The sequence below is a fragment of the Patella vulgata genome, chromosome 6 (genome assembly GCF_932274485.2).
Source record: "Patella vulgata chromosome 6, xgPatVulg1.2, whole genome shotgun sequence".
Classification (NCBI taxonomy): domain Eukaryota; kingdom Metazoa; phylum Mollusca; class Gastropoda; family Patellidae; genus Patella; species Patella vulgata.
The window spans coordinates 38,030,713-38,050,542 of NC_065884.2; the positions used below are offsets into that span (position 1 = coordinate 38,030,713).

A 19,830-nucleotide genomic window follows, 5' to 3' on the forward strand; every position below is an offset into this window, starting at 1 on the left:
GCTAAAAATACAGTTTTAGTCAAAATGTTGTCATTTCTAGTAAATATAAATTCTTGAAATTGTTTTTTATGAAATCACAAATGGCATTAGGCATCAAATGGTGAAAATTTTATAAAAATCAAGTAATAATTAACAATTTCATGGACCAAAAACCGTTAAAAGTGACTTGCAGAAAATCGTCCATTTCTACGCAACTGAACGAATTAGAAATCATTTTGTGATACAAACAGGGCTCATTTGAATAAAATATCTGTTTTGAAGTTTAAAAATACAGTTTTGGAGAATATGGTGGCACTTCCGGTGTCAACTTTAAATTCTGTTTAAATTGATATAATGCACATTTACTTTATGCGTCAAATGGTGTTACTTTTATGAAGATCAAATCATAATTTTTTTTACAGGCAAAATAATGTGAAAAGTGACTCGTGCAAGTTGCTCATTTCTCGGCAATTGCTCATATTACAAACTAATTTCGTCCTAGATTGTCTTCGTATAGGTACAAGCTACAAGTTTATGAATAATACATAGAAATATTTTAAAATATGAAAAGCCTGAATGGGTTGTAAATTGCTTAATTTTACACCCTTTTTATACGGCCACATTTTCATATGGACGTATATTGTCGTCGCCCCTGTCCATCCGGATGTCCGTCCACAATTGTTTGTGAACACTCTACAGGTCACAATTTTTATCCGATTTCAATGAAACTTGAAATATAGGTTTATCACCCTAAGATCTTGGTTCCTTTCGATATTGGCATGTATCGGACTATAACTTCATGGATTATGGCCCTTGATTGTACGAAAAATCACTTTTTGTCCCCCGCCTTTCGAAGAAAGCAGGGGACTATTAAAATGGGTTCGTCTGTCTGTCTGTCTGTCTGTCTGTCTGTCTGTCTGTCTGTCTGTCTGTCTGTCTGTCTGTCTGTCTGTCTGTCTGTCCGTCCGTCCGTCCGTCCGTCCGTCCGTCCGTCCGTCCGTCCGTCCGTCCGTCACACTTTTTGGGACACAATAACTCTCTTCCTAATTGAGCTAGAATGTTCAAACTTGGTGTATGTGTTTATTAGGTCAATGCCTTGATGGAGTTCGAAGATGAGCATTTTCCGCTTAGGGTAAGCAGAGATAAGCAATTTGATTGGTTGATGCTTTGGGACACGATAACTCTCTTCCTAATTGGGCTAGAATGTTCAAACTTGGTGTATGTGTTGATTAGGTCAATGCCTTGATGGAGTTCGAAGATGAGCATTTTCCGCTTAGGGTAAGCAGAGATAAGCAATTTGATTGGTTGATGCTTTGGGACACGATAACTTTTAATTGAGCTAGAATGTTCAAACTTGGTGTATGTGTTTATTAGGTCAATGCCTTCATGGAGTTCGAAGATGAGCATTTTCCGCTTAGGGTAAGCAGAGATAAGCAATTTGATTGGTTGATACTTTGGGGCACGATAACTCTCTTCCTAATTGAGCTAGAATGTTCAAACTTGGTGTATGTGTTGATTAGGTCAATGCCTTGATGGAGTTCGAAGATGAGCATTGTCCGCTTAGGGTAAGCAGAGATAAGCAATTTGATTGGTTGATGCTTTGGGACACGATAACTTTAGTTCTAATTAAGTGAGATTGATGAAACTTGGTGTATAGATTTATTATATGAATACCTTAACTAAGTTCGATAATGAACATTTTTTGCTGAGGGTAAGCAGAGTGATAAGCAATTTGATTGGTAGAAACTTTGGAACACAATAACTCTCCTTCTAATTGAGGTAGAATGTTCAAACTTGGCATAGGTGTCTATTAGGTGAATGTTTAAACTTGATGTATATGTAGATGTTCATTAGGTGAATGTCTTGACTGAGTTCAATAATTAACATTTCGAGCTGAAGCTAAGCAGAGCTAATCGATTTCATTTGTCGATGGTTTGGGACAAGATAATCTTGATTCTATCTGATAGAGAGTGATGAAACTTAGTGAAAAAAATAAATGTGCGATTAATTAATATGTGTCATCTATTTATTTTGCAATTTCGGCGGGGGACATCAGCCTCACTGTTGGCTTGTTTAGCTTGTGAACACTGTAGAGGTCACAATTTTTATCTGATTTGGTTTAAACTTGAAATGTATGTTTATAACCCACAGATCTCGGTTCCTTTCGATATTCACCCATAACTTCCTGAATATTAGCCCCTGATTGTACGAAAAATCACGTTTTTAGCTTGTGGACCCCATAGAGGTCACAATTTGTATCCGATTTAAAAAAAACCCATTACAATATATCACCGTTACACCCTAAGGGTGGTTGAGTTCAAATTTCGTAAAAATTGGACTGAAACTGACGGACAAAATGGCCGCCCCTCGTTCACAAATAGTGTCAAAATATTGTGTATCAGGGTTGTGGACCCTCTGGAGGCAGGCATCGATATTTGCGCGCACATGCGCAGGCACATTTGCTTTAAAAAAACTTTTTTGCAGGCACATTTTTAAAGATGTAGCCACGCCGGGCGGCGCCTGCGCCCGGCACTATTTTTTGCCGCCCAGCACAAAGAAAAAATCGAAGAAAGCCGCCCAGTCGTATTCAAACCCCTTCATCCTTCTCTGTACACAAACTCGGCGTACGCAAACCATGTCTGTCACGGCATAATTTATTTTTGTGTGCCGTAGTAGACCCTATCATCCCAAATTAGTTTAAAGAAAGATGTATTGGTATTTTGTTTATTTATACTTACAAGATGTGTAGGCCTACATCTATTCATTTTACAATTATTCTACGGTCTTTATATTTGTTTATTTGCCATAAATAGGTCACCCAGACCAATTTACGGCACTCCAATATTAAAGGTTTGAATGTCGTAATTGTCCAACACGTGCCTGCAAATTTTCACGATGTTTTTTATTTTATTTCTTACCTGTGTTGACCGTGGATTTGCTACGGCCCGAGAGTAGGACTAGGAGGACGATGAGAGCTTTCTCAGTTTCTGCCTGACCTGATTCTCATTCCACCGTAATAATAATAATATTCGTAAGACACGTACAACAACTTTACAAACAAGTCAAATAATACAACGTGTTTTAATTATCAATATCTACCTGTTGTCATAATTCGTTGTACTCAAATAAAACACAAACACCGTTTTAAGAATCGTTTTAATTTTTAATCTCAAAGTAATAAAGTAATATTTGAAAAAAAAACCAACAAAACAACAAATACCGAAAGGTCCTCAACTTATCTATCCAGAGAAACAGAGTGGGGCGGGACAATTTTATGCTCGGTCGGGTGGTGTCAAAAAGTTTTTAGATCCCTGTATCATTGATGAAAATTAAGTGAATTTGGTAAAATTTGAATATATAAATGAAAATTTGATTTGCACTGAACCAAATACAAAAGGCAGCAGATGCTCTGAAAATACACCAAGAAGGGTTTAATTTTCATATAAGACCACGCCCCCCTCCCAAAATTCTTTTGGCCTCGCTCCGCTTGCCAAATATATTTTTACACCACTCGCCAAATCCTGGCTACATCCCTGTGTTTCAGTATGACCCTGCAGGCACATTTTCAAGTGTGTGTGCAGGCACACGCAACTTTTATAGAGCCCTGTCTGGAGGTCACAATTTTCATCTGATTTCAATGAAACTTGAAATGCATGTTTATAACCCACAGATCTCGGTTCCTGCCTATTCTCATACATATCGAATCATAACTTCCTGAATTATGGCCCTTGATTGTACAAAAAATCGCGTTTTCAGCTTGTGGTCCCTCTAAGAGTTCACAACTATTATCCCATTTAAAAGAATGTTCGAATATATCACTGTTACATCCTAAGGATGGTTGAGTTTGAATTTCATGAAAATCAGACCTAAACTGCCGGACAAAATGGCCGCCCCTCATACGCAAATAGTGTAAACATCTGGTATATCAAAGTTGTGGACCCTCTAGAGGCCACAATTTTGATCCCATTTTGATGAAACTTGAAATGCAAGTTTATAACCAAAAGATCTTGGTTCCTTTCAATATTCGCGCATATCGGATTGTAACTTCCTGAATTATGGCCTCTGATTGTATGCAAAATCGCGTTTTTAGCTTGTGGTCCCCCTAGGTCACAATTATTATTCGATTTAAAAATAAAACGTTCAAATATATCACCGTTACTCCGTAATGGTTGTTGAGTTCGAATTTTGTGAAAATCAGGCCAAAACTGCCGGACAAAATGGCTGCCTCTCGTATGCAAATAGTGTAAACATCTGGTAAATCAAGGCTGTGGACCCTCTAGAGGTTACAATTTTAATCTGATTTCGAGGTATCTTGAAATACATGTTTATAACCCAAAGATATTGGTTCCTTTTCGATATTCGCGCACATCGGATCATAACTTCCTGAATTATGGCCCTTGATTGAACAAAAAATCATGTTTTTAGCTTGTGGATCCTGTAGAAGTCACAATTTTTATCTGATTTAAAAAAAGATTGTGGTGATCACACTAAGATCTTGGTTCCTTTTGATAATTGCAGATACCAGAACTTAACTTCCTGGATCATGGCCCCTGATTGTTTGAAAAATTGCATTTTTAGCTTGCGGATTCTCTAGAAGTCACAATTTAAATACATTTAAATACATCACCAATCCAACATAATGAAGGTTGAATTCGTATTTCAGGAAAATCGAAATGTAACTGCCCGACAAAATGGCCGCTCTTTGTATGCAAATTGTTTAGAAGTGTGTAATACGGAGGTTGTGGATGGAGGTCACAATTTTGATCCGATTTATATCCCAAAGATCTCTGTCCCTTTTGATATTTGCACATTTCAGGCCATAACTTTCTAGATTATTGTTTTTAGCTTGTTCTCTATCCATCTCTTGCAAAATGTAGGCATATCCTGTCTGGCAGCCGCTTGTTCACCTTTAAATCAAAATGGCGCAAACACAAAACCAAAATTTAAAAAAAATGAGTTTGAAATTTTTTTGCGCCTGTCATAGGGGCATTCTTCTTGATCTATCAGATTTGTAAAAATTAATATCTGCTTGCGAAAAGATGTTCCGACCGGTCAAAATTATAAATTTTCACAAAATTGTGCCACTTCCTGTGCCGACAGAAAACTTTATCGGTAACAAAAAAGTTGAGAATTTGCACCATGAAACATATGAACTTTGTATTATACATATCGGGCTATAAATGACCAACCTAGAACCCATAAACTGCAATTAAAAAGGCTAAAATTCTTAAAAAATGATCCTGACAAAATTGGTTATTTTTTGACAAGGGAAGATGCTAGAAGCAATTTCTGTGACATCTAATGATCGTATTGATCCAATCTATATGTCCATTAGAATCAAATATCATAATGTTAAAGGAATACTAAATAAAACTCACTTCAAAAGGAATATTTACTTTGAAGGCCAAAAATACAGTTTTTGCCAAAATGGCATTACTTCCGGTGAGAATGAATAATAATTGACACTTTTATAGACCAAAAACCTTGAAAAGTGACTTGTAGAAAAACATCTATTTCTATGCAACCGTAAAAGTTTGAAAAATTTCGTGGTATCTGTATGTTGTATGGGTTCATTCTATTTGTTGATTGGAATCAAATATCATAATTTTAAACAAATAAAAAATGCGATTCGTCTGAATAAAATATTTGTTTTCAAGGCTAAAAATTCAGTTATTGCCTAATTGACGTCACTTGCGGTGACAGTGAAAGTGTTAAAATGGTTTGACCTAGTCCAAAGTGACATTAGGCATCAAATCGTGAAAGAAAATTGAAAATCGAATAATGATTGATTCTTTTACAGGCAAAATAATGTTAAAAGTGACCCATGCAAAATTGCCTATTTCTCTGCAACTGCTGATATTAGAACTAATTTTGACATACATTCTCTTTGTATGGGTTACTGCTATGAGTTTATGAAAGGTACGAAGAAATATTTTAAAATATGAAGACGCTGGATGGGTTGTAAATAGCTTATTTTTACACCTTTTTTCACCTCTTAATCTAAATGGCCCTTAGACGAAATCGAAATTAAAAAAACTGGGCGCATCTTTCGGGTAATATCAGATTTAAAAAAAAATAATATTTGCTCTCCAAAAGTGGTACTGAACTGTCAATATTGTTGTTCTTGCCAAATTTACGCCACTTCCAGTGCCGACAGGAAACTTTACCAGTAACAAAAAATATGACATTTTGAACCATGGACCATATGAACTTTGTTTTATACAAATCGAACAATCAATAATTAATCTAGGACTGAAAAACAATTGCCAATGGTGGACAAGGGAAATTACGGCAACATTGCTCAAATCAAATGACTCTTTCACCCTGGGTGCTATATAAAAATATTCATAAATAAAAAAGTTTTTTGTAAAAATTTAAATTTTCAAAATTTGTCGCCTAATATCTTCCATGATTCGTTGAAAATCAAAAATCAAAAGTAGCATAGCTATGTCCCCTGTTTACGGCTATGTAAAAATCCAATCAAATTGGAAAAAAAAAATAATAAGAAGGATAATAACTAGATCTGCTAAGCAGATATGAAAGCTTTCATATTCACAATCACTTCCTGTCACATGTCAAGGATCATATAAAGAATCTCAACAAGATAAAAAAAAATTAAAATCGGTCAAAAACTCGCGAAGTTAATGCGATTTTTCACTCATAAACAACTCTGTCGGCACGAAAAACATCAAAGGCAAAATTCAAAATTGTGACATTTTCAAATACCATAAATTGGACCCTGATCCCGGCTATCCAGAAATGTATTCATTTTCAAAATAGGAGACTTATTCTCCAAACTACGGAGTAGTGACCATGGTGACCATCAATTGACCTAAATCAAAATTCTAATCCGATAGATTTTTAGGCATTCCTTCAAGGATTCAGAAAATGTAACTCCCATGTCTAGCGGTAAATTGATGAACGGCAGGAACCGTGTCAAGAACAAACAACCTGAACGAATGCAGGTATCGCCTTGAAATTTTCAGGGCACCTAGGTACCAACGTGAAAAGTTCCTCGCCGGAATTTGGTAGTCATGGTACCTTTGGTTCCAGCATGGCGCATGCGCGAAGTCATAAGAAGCTGCGGTGGATTTTGAGTGGATTTCGGACTGGTTTGGTGTGATCAGGTGGATCCATGACGGCGGGTGGATCTAAGATGGCGGCCCTAATACAATAACAAGTGTTGAAGAATTTTTGCAAAGGGGGTTGATTTTCACTGCACAGGCATCGTTTTGGTGGTCCGATTGCCTTCAAATTTGCACAGAATGTACCTTGGGATTCTAACTATCACATATTAAAAATAGAAGAGTGTGGGATTCCGAGAACGTTGAAAATAAATTCGAAGCCCACCCCCACCTATCAATGTTTTTTTACTTAAAAATTGCCGTATTTTATTGATTTTTTTATTGTTCTTGATATCTGAGCATTTTCTCCTTTTAATATGTGATCAATATCATCGCAGCGCAGCCAACCGCTAGAAATTCCAGAGATTTTGACCACCAGAAGGATGCCTCAGAAGTCAAAAAAGGTCAAAATAAAAATTGTCTTTTAAGGATAATGTGTATAGTACTAATACCTATCACATACGGAAGAGGCGATAAAATCCCTTTGCATTTGCAATTTCAAAATTAATTAAAACTAATATTAAATTCCGAAAATTGTTTTTTTGCTAAAATTCTTTTTTTTTTAATCGGATCAAAATGGGAGTAAAGCACAGAGTCTGGGGTGGTAATGGGCGTATTCTGTCCAAATTTCATGGTTTTCAGACAATTGGTACCGGTGTCGTGGCGAAATTCAAGAGAGAGAGAGATGGGGTTTAACGTCCACTCGACACAAACTAGGTCATTTCGGGACTAACATATGGTTAAATTTTATTTCCATAATTAGCTTGCGGGAGGAAACCGCAGGACCCGGAGAAAACCCACGAGGTTGGACAGGCGACCCTACTCCTTGTCACGTACAACCGGGGATTCGAGGCGAAATTCAACAGAAGACGTAATTAGACCTGGAGCCGTGCCAAGAACAAACGACTTGAACGAATGCAGTTATCGCCTTGAAATTTTCATGGCACCTAGGTACCAATGTGAAAAGTTCCTCGCCGGAATTTGGTACTCATGCTACCTTTGGTTCCAGCGTAGTGTATGTGCGAAGTCAAAAGCAGCTAAATACGTTGTAATGGTGGATTTTTTTTTAAAAAATGATCCTATCTCTTCGAAACTTCGGCTACCCCCCCACCCCCATTTCCGACCTCGGGGCATCCAAAAATGGTCTCTAAATTAAAATCGAACACCTAGTTCCATCTCTATCTTTTGTTTAACTTTATGTACCCCCGGGAAAATGGTACCGCTTGCCCCTCATGGGTCGGGCCCTAAAATTTATTTTTTGGGAATTGTGCTTGGGACCATAGGCCAGGTACCCGTTGAGTGTCAAGTTGGGGTGCACGAAAGTAGGGATGTGATGCGCATGCGCGCGTGTACACCCGAAAACATCCTATATTTTATGGGCTTTCCTTCAAGGATTTGGAAAATATAATTCCCTGGTCGGTAAGTAAAATATCAAAAAACCCTTAGCGATATTTCACATTTCAAGATGGTGGCACTTCTGGATTGGGCTACAAACTCCATTTTTTGTGTACGAATCAGTAGTGTCGTAGCTAGTACAGAATTTTTTTTTAAAGGCAATCTGACCTATATTTCGTCGATTTTTTTGAAAACTTTGATCCTTAATTTCATCAAGGGGAGATAATTTAGAAAATTTCTAATGACATTTTTGAAGTCGCATCGGCAATATCTACTTACATACTAAATTTCATGAAAATCGTGCAACTATTAAAGAAGTTGTCAAGTTGATCTCAACTTCGGTTCAAAATCACAGCGACGAATTTTCGAAATTCGAAAAATCTGAAATTGCAGATTTGAAGTAAATGTTTCAAGGTACCCAAAGAAAAAAGAATTAGTAAAATAGGTCAAATAGTTACAAAGTTACAGCAATGTAGGTCAATTGCATTCATTCGTAAAATTCGGTGATTTCGGATTCGTAAAACGATTTGAAAATATATTTAATCAACGTTCGCTCCCCATTTTGGGGGTTTCTGAAAGATCCTATTGTTAGATTCTGAGAAATCTGATTTGCAGAAAGTACACAAAAAAAAAAAAAATAATAATAATAACTAGAACTGCGATGCAGTAATGACGGGTTTCACCAGTGCCACGTTACCCTTAAACCTATGTCACTTCTGGTACCAATGAAACCATTAAATAGGTTTCCACATAAGCATTGCACACATCAAATAAAATGGACGCAGAATCAACCAAATCAGAAATGACCTTAAGGCATCACATGGTGAAAATTTTATTTAAATCGAATAATAATTGCCACTTTTATAGACCAAAATCCTCTTCGTATGGATTATTGCTACTAGTTTATGAAAGTTGCGAAGAAATATTTTAAAATATGAAAAGCCTGAATGGGTTGTAAATAGCTCATTTTTTCACCTTTAAATCGAAATGATACGAAAACAAAATAAAAATTAAAAAAACTGAGCGCGATGATTTCTTGGCCTTAACAGGGCACACCCTTTCATTCATACCAGATTTGAAAAAAATAATATTTGCTTTCAAAAAGTGGTACCGAACTGTCAAAATTGCAGTTTTTGCTAAATTTACGTCACTTCGTTATCGAAAGGAAAATGTACCGGTAACAAAAAAAATGACATTTTGGACCACGGATCATATGAACTTTGTTTTATACAAATCGAACAATGAATAATTAATCCAGGACTGAATTAGCCAATGGGGGGGCCAATGTAAAATACGGTGACAAAAAATGTTGCCATTTTTGGTCAAATCAGATTACTCTTTAACCCTAGGTAAAATACCACATAAAAATATTTACTAATAAAAAAGTTTTTCCTAAAAATTTAAATTTTCAAAATTTGGCGCCTAATATCTCCGAAGATTCGTCGAAAATAAAAAAATCTAAAGAACTGTAGCTATGTGCCTTGTCTCCAGCTATGTCAAAATCTATCAAATATTACAATCTGACAATTATTGATAACATTACGGCAAAATTTCGAAAAACGACAACTTTGGTGATTTCGGACATTTCGCATTGTCGCAGAACGTTAGAAAGGGCTTTAAAATTTAATTCAAACCCACTTTCCCAGTAAAACCCAAGACATCGAATCGATCCAACAAGTAGTTTCTGAGATATGCTACCTTTATAGACCAAAAACCTTGAAAGGTGACTTGTAGAAAATCGTCTATTTCTCTGCAACCGTACAAGTTAGAAACCATTTTGTGGTATCTGTGTGATCGTATGGGTTCATTCTATTTGTTGATTGGAATCAAATATCATAATTTTAAAAACATTACAAATCAGATTCATTTGAATAAAATATCTGTTTTGAAGGCTAAAAATACAGTTTTTACCAAAATGACATTACTTCCGGTGATAATAAAAATGTTAAATTAGTTTTATAATATTGTCTATGACATTGGGCATCACATGGTGAAAATTTTATGAAAATCAAATAATAATTGACACTTTTATGGACCAAAAACCTTCAAAAGTGACTTGTAGAAAACCGCCTATTTCTCCGCAAGCGAATAAGTTAGAAACTATTTTATGATATCTATATGACCGTATGAATTTTATTAATATGTTAATTTAAACCAAAAGTTAAAAATATTAACACATATTAAATAATTCTTGGTTGAAAAAAATATTGATTTTAAAAGTTAAAAATGCAGTTTTTGACAAAATGGCGTCGCTTCCAGTGTCAATTTTAAATTGTAATCAATTTGATATGACGCATACTTGCTTTTTGAATCAAATGGTGTCACTTTTATGAAAATCCATTAATTATTGACTATTTTAAAGGCAAAATAACGAAAACAGTGACTTATGCAAAATTGCCCATTTCTAGGCAACTGCTTATATTACAAACTAATTTTAACATACATTTTCTTCGTATGGATTATAGCTACAAGTTTATAAAAGTTACGCAGAAATATTTTAAAATCTGAAAAGCCTGAATTGGTTGTAAATAGGTCAATTTTACACCTTTTTTCACCTCTTAATCGAATTTGCTCGAAAATGAAATTGAAATTAAAAAAACTGAGCTCACCCTTTTTTGCGCCTTTAAAGGGCACACTCTTTTAGTTATATCAGTTTTAAAAAAAATAATATTTGCTTTCGAAAAATGGTACCTACCTATCGGTAACAAAAAAAATGACAATTGAGACAACGGAGCATATGAACTTTGTTTTATACAAATCGAACAATAAATAATTAATCTAGGACTGAAAAACTGAATTAGCCAATGGCGGCCAAGGAAAATTACGGAGACAAAAAAAATAGACATTTTTGCTCAAGTCAGATGACTCTTTAGTTCTGTGTAAAACATTACTAAAAATATTCATAAATAAAGAAGTTTTTTGTAAAAATTTAAATTTTCTAAATTTGGCGCCTGATATCTGCGAAGATTTGCCAAAAATCAAAAGTAGCGTAGCTATGTGCCCTGTCTCCAACTATGCCAAAATGTATCGAAAGTTAAAATCCAACGATTATTGTTAAAATTACTGCAATATTTTTAAAAACGATAACTTCAGTGATTTCGGATATTTCGCATTGTCGCAGAACGTTCAAAATAGTTTTATCATCTATGTCACACCCACTTTCCCAGTAAAACTGAAGAAATCGAAACGATGCGACAAGCAGTTGCTGAGATCTAATCAAAACTGAATTTGAATAATAATAATAACTAGATCTGCTACTGTCCCATGCAGATATGAAAGCTTTCATATTCATCGTCACGTGACATGGATTGTATCAAGTATCTTAAAAGAAAAAAAGAACAACAAAAAATAATTATCAAAATCGGTGAAAAAGTCGCAAAGTTACAAGTCTAAATATAGTGAGAAACATTGCACCCGGGCAACAAAATAATCTGAAAACTAAAGGGAAATAACTGGGACTTGGATTGCTGTAATCGGAATGACTTTCTGTTCCAGAAGTTTCAGAAAAATGGATCAAGCCGTTTCAAAACAAGACTGAGAACATGAAACGAAAAGGGCGGGAAAGAACTAAAAAGTGGCAGGAAAATATAAAAAAAATAAATGAAATACCTTTGAACGGAACTAATATTTTTTGAATCAGATTGACCTTAGCTGTTCGAATATTTAGGTTAATTTTGTGAATTTTGAAAATCAAAGGCATAAATTGTCCTGCAAACAACTTTGTCGGCACGTAAAAGGTCAAAGGCGAAATACGAAATTTTGAAAATTTTCAAACACCAAAAAATCGATCTTGATCCCGAGTTATCCTGAAATGCATTAATTTCAGAAATAAGAGACGCATTGAACATATTACGGCTTATTGTGTTTATTTTCACGTCTGTTCAAGTGGATTTTTCACTGTTCTTCATATTCAATTCCAAATGGAGACCATCAGTTGACCGAAAATCTTTTTTTTTGCTAAAACTATTTTTTTTTAATCGGATCAAAATGGGAGTAAGGCACAAAGTCCGGGGTGGTAATGGGCGTATTGTGTCCAAATTTCATGGTTTTCGGACAATCGGTGCCGGTGTCGTGCCCAGGCAACGTTCCGTTGGTCTGATTGCCTTCAAATTTGCACGGAATGTACCTTGGGATTCTAGCTATCACATATTAAAAATAGAAGAGTGTGGAATTCTGAGAACGTTGAAAATAAATTCGAAACCCACCCCCACCCATCAAAGTTTTTTTGCTTAAAAAATTGTCTTATTTTTTATCTGAGCATTTTCTCCTTTTAATATGTGATAAATATCATTGCGGCGCAGCCAACCGCTAGAAATTCCAGAGATTTGGACCACCGGAAGGATGCCTCAGCAGTCAAAAAAGGTCAAAATAGGCGATTTCGGTTTCTAGTGACTATACATCGTTGCGGTCATTTTAAAAAATTGTGTTTTAAGGATAATGTGTATAGTATTAATACCTTTCACATACAGAAGGCGCGTTAAAATCTCTTTGCATTTGCAATTTCAAAATTAATTAAAACCAATATTAAATTCCGAAAATCGTTTTTTTGCTAAAACTCTTTTTTTTTTAATGGGATCAAAATGGGGGTAAAGCACAGAGTCCGGGGTGGTAATGGGCGTATTGTGTCCAAATTTCAAGGTTTTGGGACAATCGGTGCCGTTGTCGCGGCGAAATTCCACTTTTTCCCCCTTATGGAAGTTGTAAATTGACTTAGAAAAAAAAAAACGACCTGGAGGCGTGCCAAGAACAAACGACTTGAACGAAAGCAGGTATCACCTTGAAATTTTCAGGGCACCTAGGTACCAACGTGAAAAGTTTCTCGCCGGAATTTGGTACTCATGGTACCTTTGGTTCCAGCGTAACGCATGCGCGAAGTCAAAACCAGCTAAACTCGAAGCAACCTTGTCGGCACGGAAAACATCAAAGGCGAAATTTGAATTTTTGAAATATTCAAATACTAAACATTTGACCCATATCCCGGCTATCCTTTCAGAAATAGGAGACGTAGTGAACATACTATGCCCTATTGTGTTTGTTTAGAAGACCGTAAATGTCGATTTTTCGCTATTTTTCACATTCACTTCAAAATGGCGGCCATCAGTTGACCTAAATCAAAATTCTGCTCTGAACGTTTTTTAGACATTCCTTCAGGGATTCAGAAAATATAACTCCCATGTCTGTAAGTGCAATATCGCAAAAGTTATTCAGACTTTTCACGTTTCAAGATGGTGGCATTTCCGGTTCGATTGACAAACTCAATATTTTGTATATGAATCAATAATTACTTGTCTAGTATCGAAAAAAAAAATTAGGTCATTCTGACCTATATTTCGATGATTTTTTTGAAAATTTTGATCCTTAATTTCATTAGAGAGATAATATAGCAAATTTCTAATCATATTTTTGAAGTCGCATCGGTACATGCTCAATTTCATGAAAATCGTACAACTATTAAAGAAGTTGTCAAATTGGTCATAAATACCGGTTCGAAATCACAGCAACGAATTTTCGAAATTCGAAAATCTGAATCTGCAGATTTGAAGTAATTGTTTCAAGGTACTCAAAGAAAAAAGATTTAGTAAAATAGGTCAAATAGTCACAAAGTTACAGCATTGTAGGTCAAATGCATTCTTTCGTAAAATTCGGTGATTTCGGATTTGTAAAACGTTATGAAAATATATTTAATCAACAGCCACCACCCATTTTTTGGGGGATAGGTAAAAGTTTCAGAAAGATCCTATGGATAGATTCTGAGAAATCCGATTTGTGGATAAAACACACAAAAAAAAAATAATAATAACAATAATAATCTTAACAGAAACAATAAGCTTTCATATGAAATATGAAAGCGTAATAATAATAAGAATAACTAGACCTGCAAGCAGCACTGAACCGGCTTTCAGGAATCAGACAGGAAGTGTGTCATACAATAGCCCATTTATCGAGCTACCAAACGATACTTTAGATGTTTTGATCCGGTCACACCCGACGGTGAAATCTCGATTGTTGCAAGAGCACCGGTTTTTTTACTGTCTTTTTTTTTTTAAATATCGAATATATTTTTGACTACTTCCTGTTTACGGATCATTATCAGGATAGATTTAACAAGTGGTATGGGAATTTAACTTCCTGTACCAGAAGTTTCAGAAAGATCCATTGGACAGTTTTACCTCCCTTATACCATTAGAAGCAGATTTACAGATATAACGATTTTTCGACTTTTTTCAAAGATTGTGACCCTTTTGGACCATTTATACTATATTGAGGCTTTTAAATTTGGATTCACACCATAGACCACCGTTAGGACTCTAAGTAACAGAAGTTTTAGAAAGGAAATAAGAGTAATTTTCGAAATAAAAGCGTCTGAATAGGCTCCAAAAAGGAAAATAATAGATTTTCAGTGTTCCATTATATATTGCCTAACCCGCGAATTTTTAGCTGTCACAATATCGTCCATTGTTCGAACTATCCAATGACACTTTAGTTGATTTGATTCGATGAAAACTTACGTAGTAATCACTTTTTTCGCAAGATCACCACTTTTTTACTTTTGATGATTTTTTTCTCAAAATATCGGATATTTTTTCAACTACTTCCGGTTTTGCATCACTGTCGGGACTTTTTTCGCAAGATCACCATTTTTTTTACTTTTTATGGGTTTTTTTTTCTCAATATATCGGATATTTTTTCGACTACTTCCGGTTTTTGGATCATTGTCGGGATAGTTTTAACAAGTTGTTTGGTTACCTAACCTTCTGTACAAGAAGTTTCAGAAAAATCCATTCAACTGTTTTCCCAACAAAGAGTATTTTCAGTAATTTAAGGATTTTTCAACTTTTTTCCAAGATTGAGGCTCTTTTTGGACCACTTATATTATTTCAATGCTTTTATTTTTGGACTCACGCCATAGTCCACCAATAGGACTTTGAGTAAAAGAAGTTTAAGAAAAATCGTAGTTTTCGTTTTCGAGAAAATGGCGTCTCAAAATGCTCCAAAAACGGAAAATACTAGATTTTCGGCGTACCATAATTTATTTTCTAGCTAACTAAATCGTATCATTCAGATGTCATATAATAGTCCATTAATGGGGCTATCCAGCGATACTTTAGTTCTTTTGGTCTGCTAACATCTGATGGAGAAATCAAGTTTTTCGCAAGAGCGCTATTTTTTTAAACCTTTTTTCTTCATTTTTTGCATACTTTCGGTATGGAGATTATTGTCGGGATAGTTTTAATAACCGGATTGGCTTATCAAAAAGCCACAGGGCTATGTAATGATATATTACATTGTCTGATCAGATAAAATGCCCCTTAGGCTGGTTGGAGAAGGTGACAAATCCAGCTTTGTGGGAAGAAATTCCTACCCAAATGATTTCTTCATTTTCTGAAACAACTATGTCCCTAGTGTTCCAGAAAAATTTTCCCCGCCGATCGGAGTTGAGCAAAACTTTTTACAGCATTTTGAAATTTTAACCCCCAGGGTCAACATAATGAAACTGACAACCATTTATAACTTCAAAAATATCAATTTTACACCTTAAAAATGTATTATCAACATATAGGAAAGTGATACCAAGGATTCCAGAAATGATGTCAAAAATAACGTACGACGTCACCGTGACGTCAGAATACAAAATGGCGGAACTATGACGTCACTGTGATGTCAAAATTCAAAATGGCGGAGACGTGTTGTGAATAAAGCAACAACAGCAAGCAAATAGACAACAGGAACATTCTGGACACCATAAAATATTCATTCGGATCATCATCAATAAAATCATCAAAATATTCTTCAGTTCTGATTTGTTCTGCCCCGTACCAAATTCATCTTCTAAATCAATGCTGATTTGTTGGCTATTCAGACAACCCTCCCCATGGCATCCTCCACGCGCTTCAACACATTTCAAACCATTCTGTGTACAAGAACATGACGAGCATTGGTTTTTCAACGATTTACATTTACACCGAATGAAATTCAGAACTTTGTCTGGTGCTGATGGAAGAACAGTCGCGATGGGAACGTATCTATTCTCTATCACTTGCCCACACCAATTCACAGGGTCGACGCCATCGCGACTAGTTCATCCCAAATTCTAACCTTAACATGGACGCGGTGAGCATGCTGCTCGGCTGAGGCAGCTGTTGGAGGAAGTCTATTGATTTGAATGGAAATTTTTTCAGCGATCATAGCTTTGTACCTTAGGTACCGGACTTTAGTTGTGACAATACATTACACAGAATAACCTTTCTCCAGCTTCAGATACTTCGGACTGGGAACTTCCAGGTGAAGCTATTGTCTAGCTTGCTTCCTGAAAGATATCACTGTTCGTATGTTTAAGAAGTCCCAATTTACAGAATCCGAAACAACCAGAAGTGGTATCACACCCAGACCAGGCGTGAATGAACAATAAATTGTCTAATACAGTTTTATCCATTGCGCTGCTGTAAAAAAATTTGCTCAACACCGATCGGCGGGGAAAATTTTTCTGGAACACTAGGGACATAGTTGTTTCAGAAAATGAAGAAATCAATTGGGTAGGAATTTCTTCCCAAAAATTTTCTATCTCGACCAGACTACTGGAAAATCCTATGTTCAATAGTGCCAAAAATGCAAAAATGTCAATATATCGAAAATTAAATTTAAATATATCAATACATATTATACATCGTTAGAATCGTAATTACGTCAGGTATCAGAATATGTAACTTTTTTGTAAAAATTTGTTTAAATAATAAAGTAATAGAGCATTTTCCAAAATTTCACGCTTTTTCAACTTTTTTCGATTTTCAGTACGTTATTTTACCTATTCCAGAAATTTCAATGTCTTATTGGATGGATTCATGCACAAGACTACCAGAGAGACTCTCGATAGGGAAAGTTTAAAAAAAATCCTTGGAGCAGTTTTCGAGATACAGGCGTCCAAAAACGCTCCAAATCAGAAAATACCTGATTTTCAGCATGTCATGCTGCCCTCTCATAGGATCCGTGTGAAATGGGTATCATATGACAGTCGAATCCCCGGGCCACCCAACGATACCTTAATTTCTTTAATCCGTTGATATCGGTGGAGAATTCACGTTTTTCCCAAAAGCACCCATTTTTTGCGTTTTCTTCAAAATATCGGACAATTTTTCGGCCACTTCCGGTTTAAGGATCCTTGTCGAAATAGCTTTATCAGTTGGACTTGGACTATAACTTCATGTTCCAGAAGTTTAAGAAACGTCCATTCGGCCGTAAAATGAAACTCGGGCTCACAAAATGGGCAGAAAATTCGAAAAAAATCGAAAAATAAAGGGTGATAACTCTGAATGAAAGTTATATTACTGGAATCGGATTGCCTTGAGGTACCCAAAAATGTAGGTCAAATTTGAAAATTTTGAAAAATAACAAAAGTTGTCTCTTAACCCTTTCACTGCGTATACCCGGTAGTACCGGGTATTATAAAATGTCGGTAAAATGCACGTACCCGGTATTACCATGTACTCAGTAAAGCCCTCGCTAAAATTAGTACCGTAACTGCAAGTGCCATCTATTGTATTTTCTATACACTAGAACATATTTCCACGTGTTTCAAAGCGGCAAACCGTAAAATGGCGGAGTGCATAGTGACAATGTTGACGATGCACTCTCGACGAAGTCGTGAATGACGTCTTGCTCACCAACACGTGGACAATTTCGAGGCGGGTGATACACATAATTCGTTTCCAGTTACTTGATAATGATAGTAGTCAGGACAGTGATTGGTATTATGAAGTGTGTGATTTGTTGCGCGACGTTCCGCCCATGGCTAGCTATGTCTCCCGTGCATGATGAACAAGCCCAATGTGAACACGATAGCCCTGTGTCTGCAGTAGATTCTGACAATAATTCTGATGTTGATAATAATGCTGACCTGCTGGATCGTAAAAGACGTAGGCCATTCCTGAGTCCCGAACGTGTAGATCTATTGACTGACTATATTGATAATGATATAGGACTTGGGGATGAAAGTGAAAGTGAAAGTAAAAACAAGGTATTGCAATCCGCACGTGGTCATGGCAGCGGGAGACGTGATGCGCGTGTTCGTGGCGGCATTGCTCATGGCTGCTATTGATATATTTGTTCATTTTATATATCTTTATCAAAATCCAGTGAAAAAAACAATATCTTTTAAGTATTTCATGGAGAAAAATTCGTTTTCGTGTTAGCTTTAGTGAGAAATAAGAAATCCAAAATGGCCGCCATGACATCACGTGACTACATTATTATGCAAATTTCCAAAATTCTATTTTTTCCTCTTAGCCCAACCTCATGCCCATCCCAACAGACAAAAAGATTTTTCATAAAAGCTTCCATAAGTACTGCTTGGCATTCAGTTCCAACCTCCCTTTTTTCCTCAAAAAAGGGTCTAGCACAGGCAGTGGATTTACGTCTAGCATTGAAAGGGTTAAACAACATTTTTCATTTTTCGAACGCTAAAAGTCAGCGACGAAGTTTCGAAATATCGAAATTTTCAACTGCTATCGTCCGATAAAAGACTCAGGGTTTCTGAAAATGTCATTTGTATGAAAATAGGTACAGAATTGACCAAGCTAGGGCCGTTTTTTAATTTTTATGCACCGCACGAAATTCGGCCACTTCTGGTCTGCGCAGAAGTTCCAAAAATATTTTATCAAGTAGCCACCACATGGTTTCCCGATAGAAAATTGAACCCCAGATCGATATCTGTTTTCGATCATGGAGAAATAGGCTCCCGCGGTAAATAATAATAATAATAACTAGATCTGCTAAGCAGATATTAAAGCTTTCATATTCACAGTCACTGTCACATGTCATAGAAATAATATGAACAGAAAAAAAAAAAATCATTATAATGAGTAAAAATTTGGTGAAGTTAATTCGATTTTTCACTGGTAAATAATTAAATAGACAAGTGGCATAACTTGACCCGCATCCCATCAGCTATCCTGAAAAATGCTGGAAAAATTAAACAAGTAAATTGTGTTTAGTACTGGGTTAATTAAGACAGGCATATGCCTTTGCTATACAGGATGACATGAGGGAAATTTAGCTTGGGAGGTGTAGGCCTGCAGCCAAAATTTCTAGCTAGCTTAGAAACACAACTCCGCTACACGGTCTTCCATAAAAGAAAAACTATACATTTTTGGAAAGCTTATGATGCCAGGAAGACAAAATCTGGGAGTTCCAAGCAAAATGTTTGCAATTTATTGATTTAGGGCCAGATGAAATTCGTCAAAATTGTCAAATAAATGCTATTTGTGTACTAACAATTCTGAAGTTGACATAAAATTAAATAGTTGGTAAAACACCTCATGCCTTCATCCTTGGCAAT

At 35.8% G+C, this 19,830-nt stretch overlaps 1 protein-coding gene across 7 annotated transcripts in view; it reads left to right on the forward strand.

Moving 5' to 3' along the window:
• Nucleotides 1–19,830, forward strand: part of LOC126825389 (X-ray repair cross-complementing protein 5) — a 284,666-nt gene that overhangs the window by 197,801 nt on the left and 67,035 nt on the right. The window lies entirely within an intron of this gene.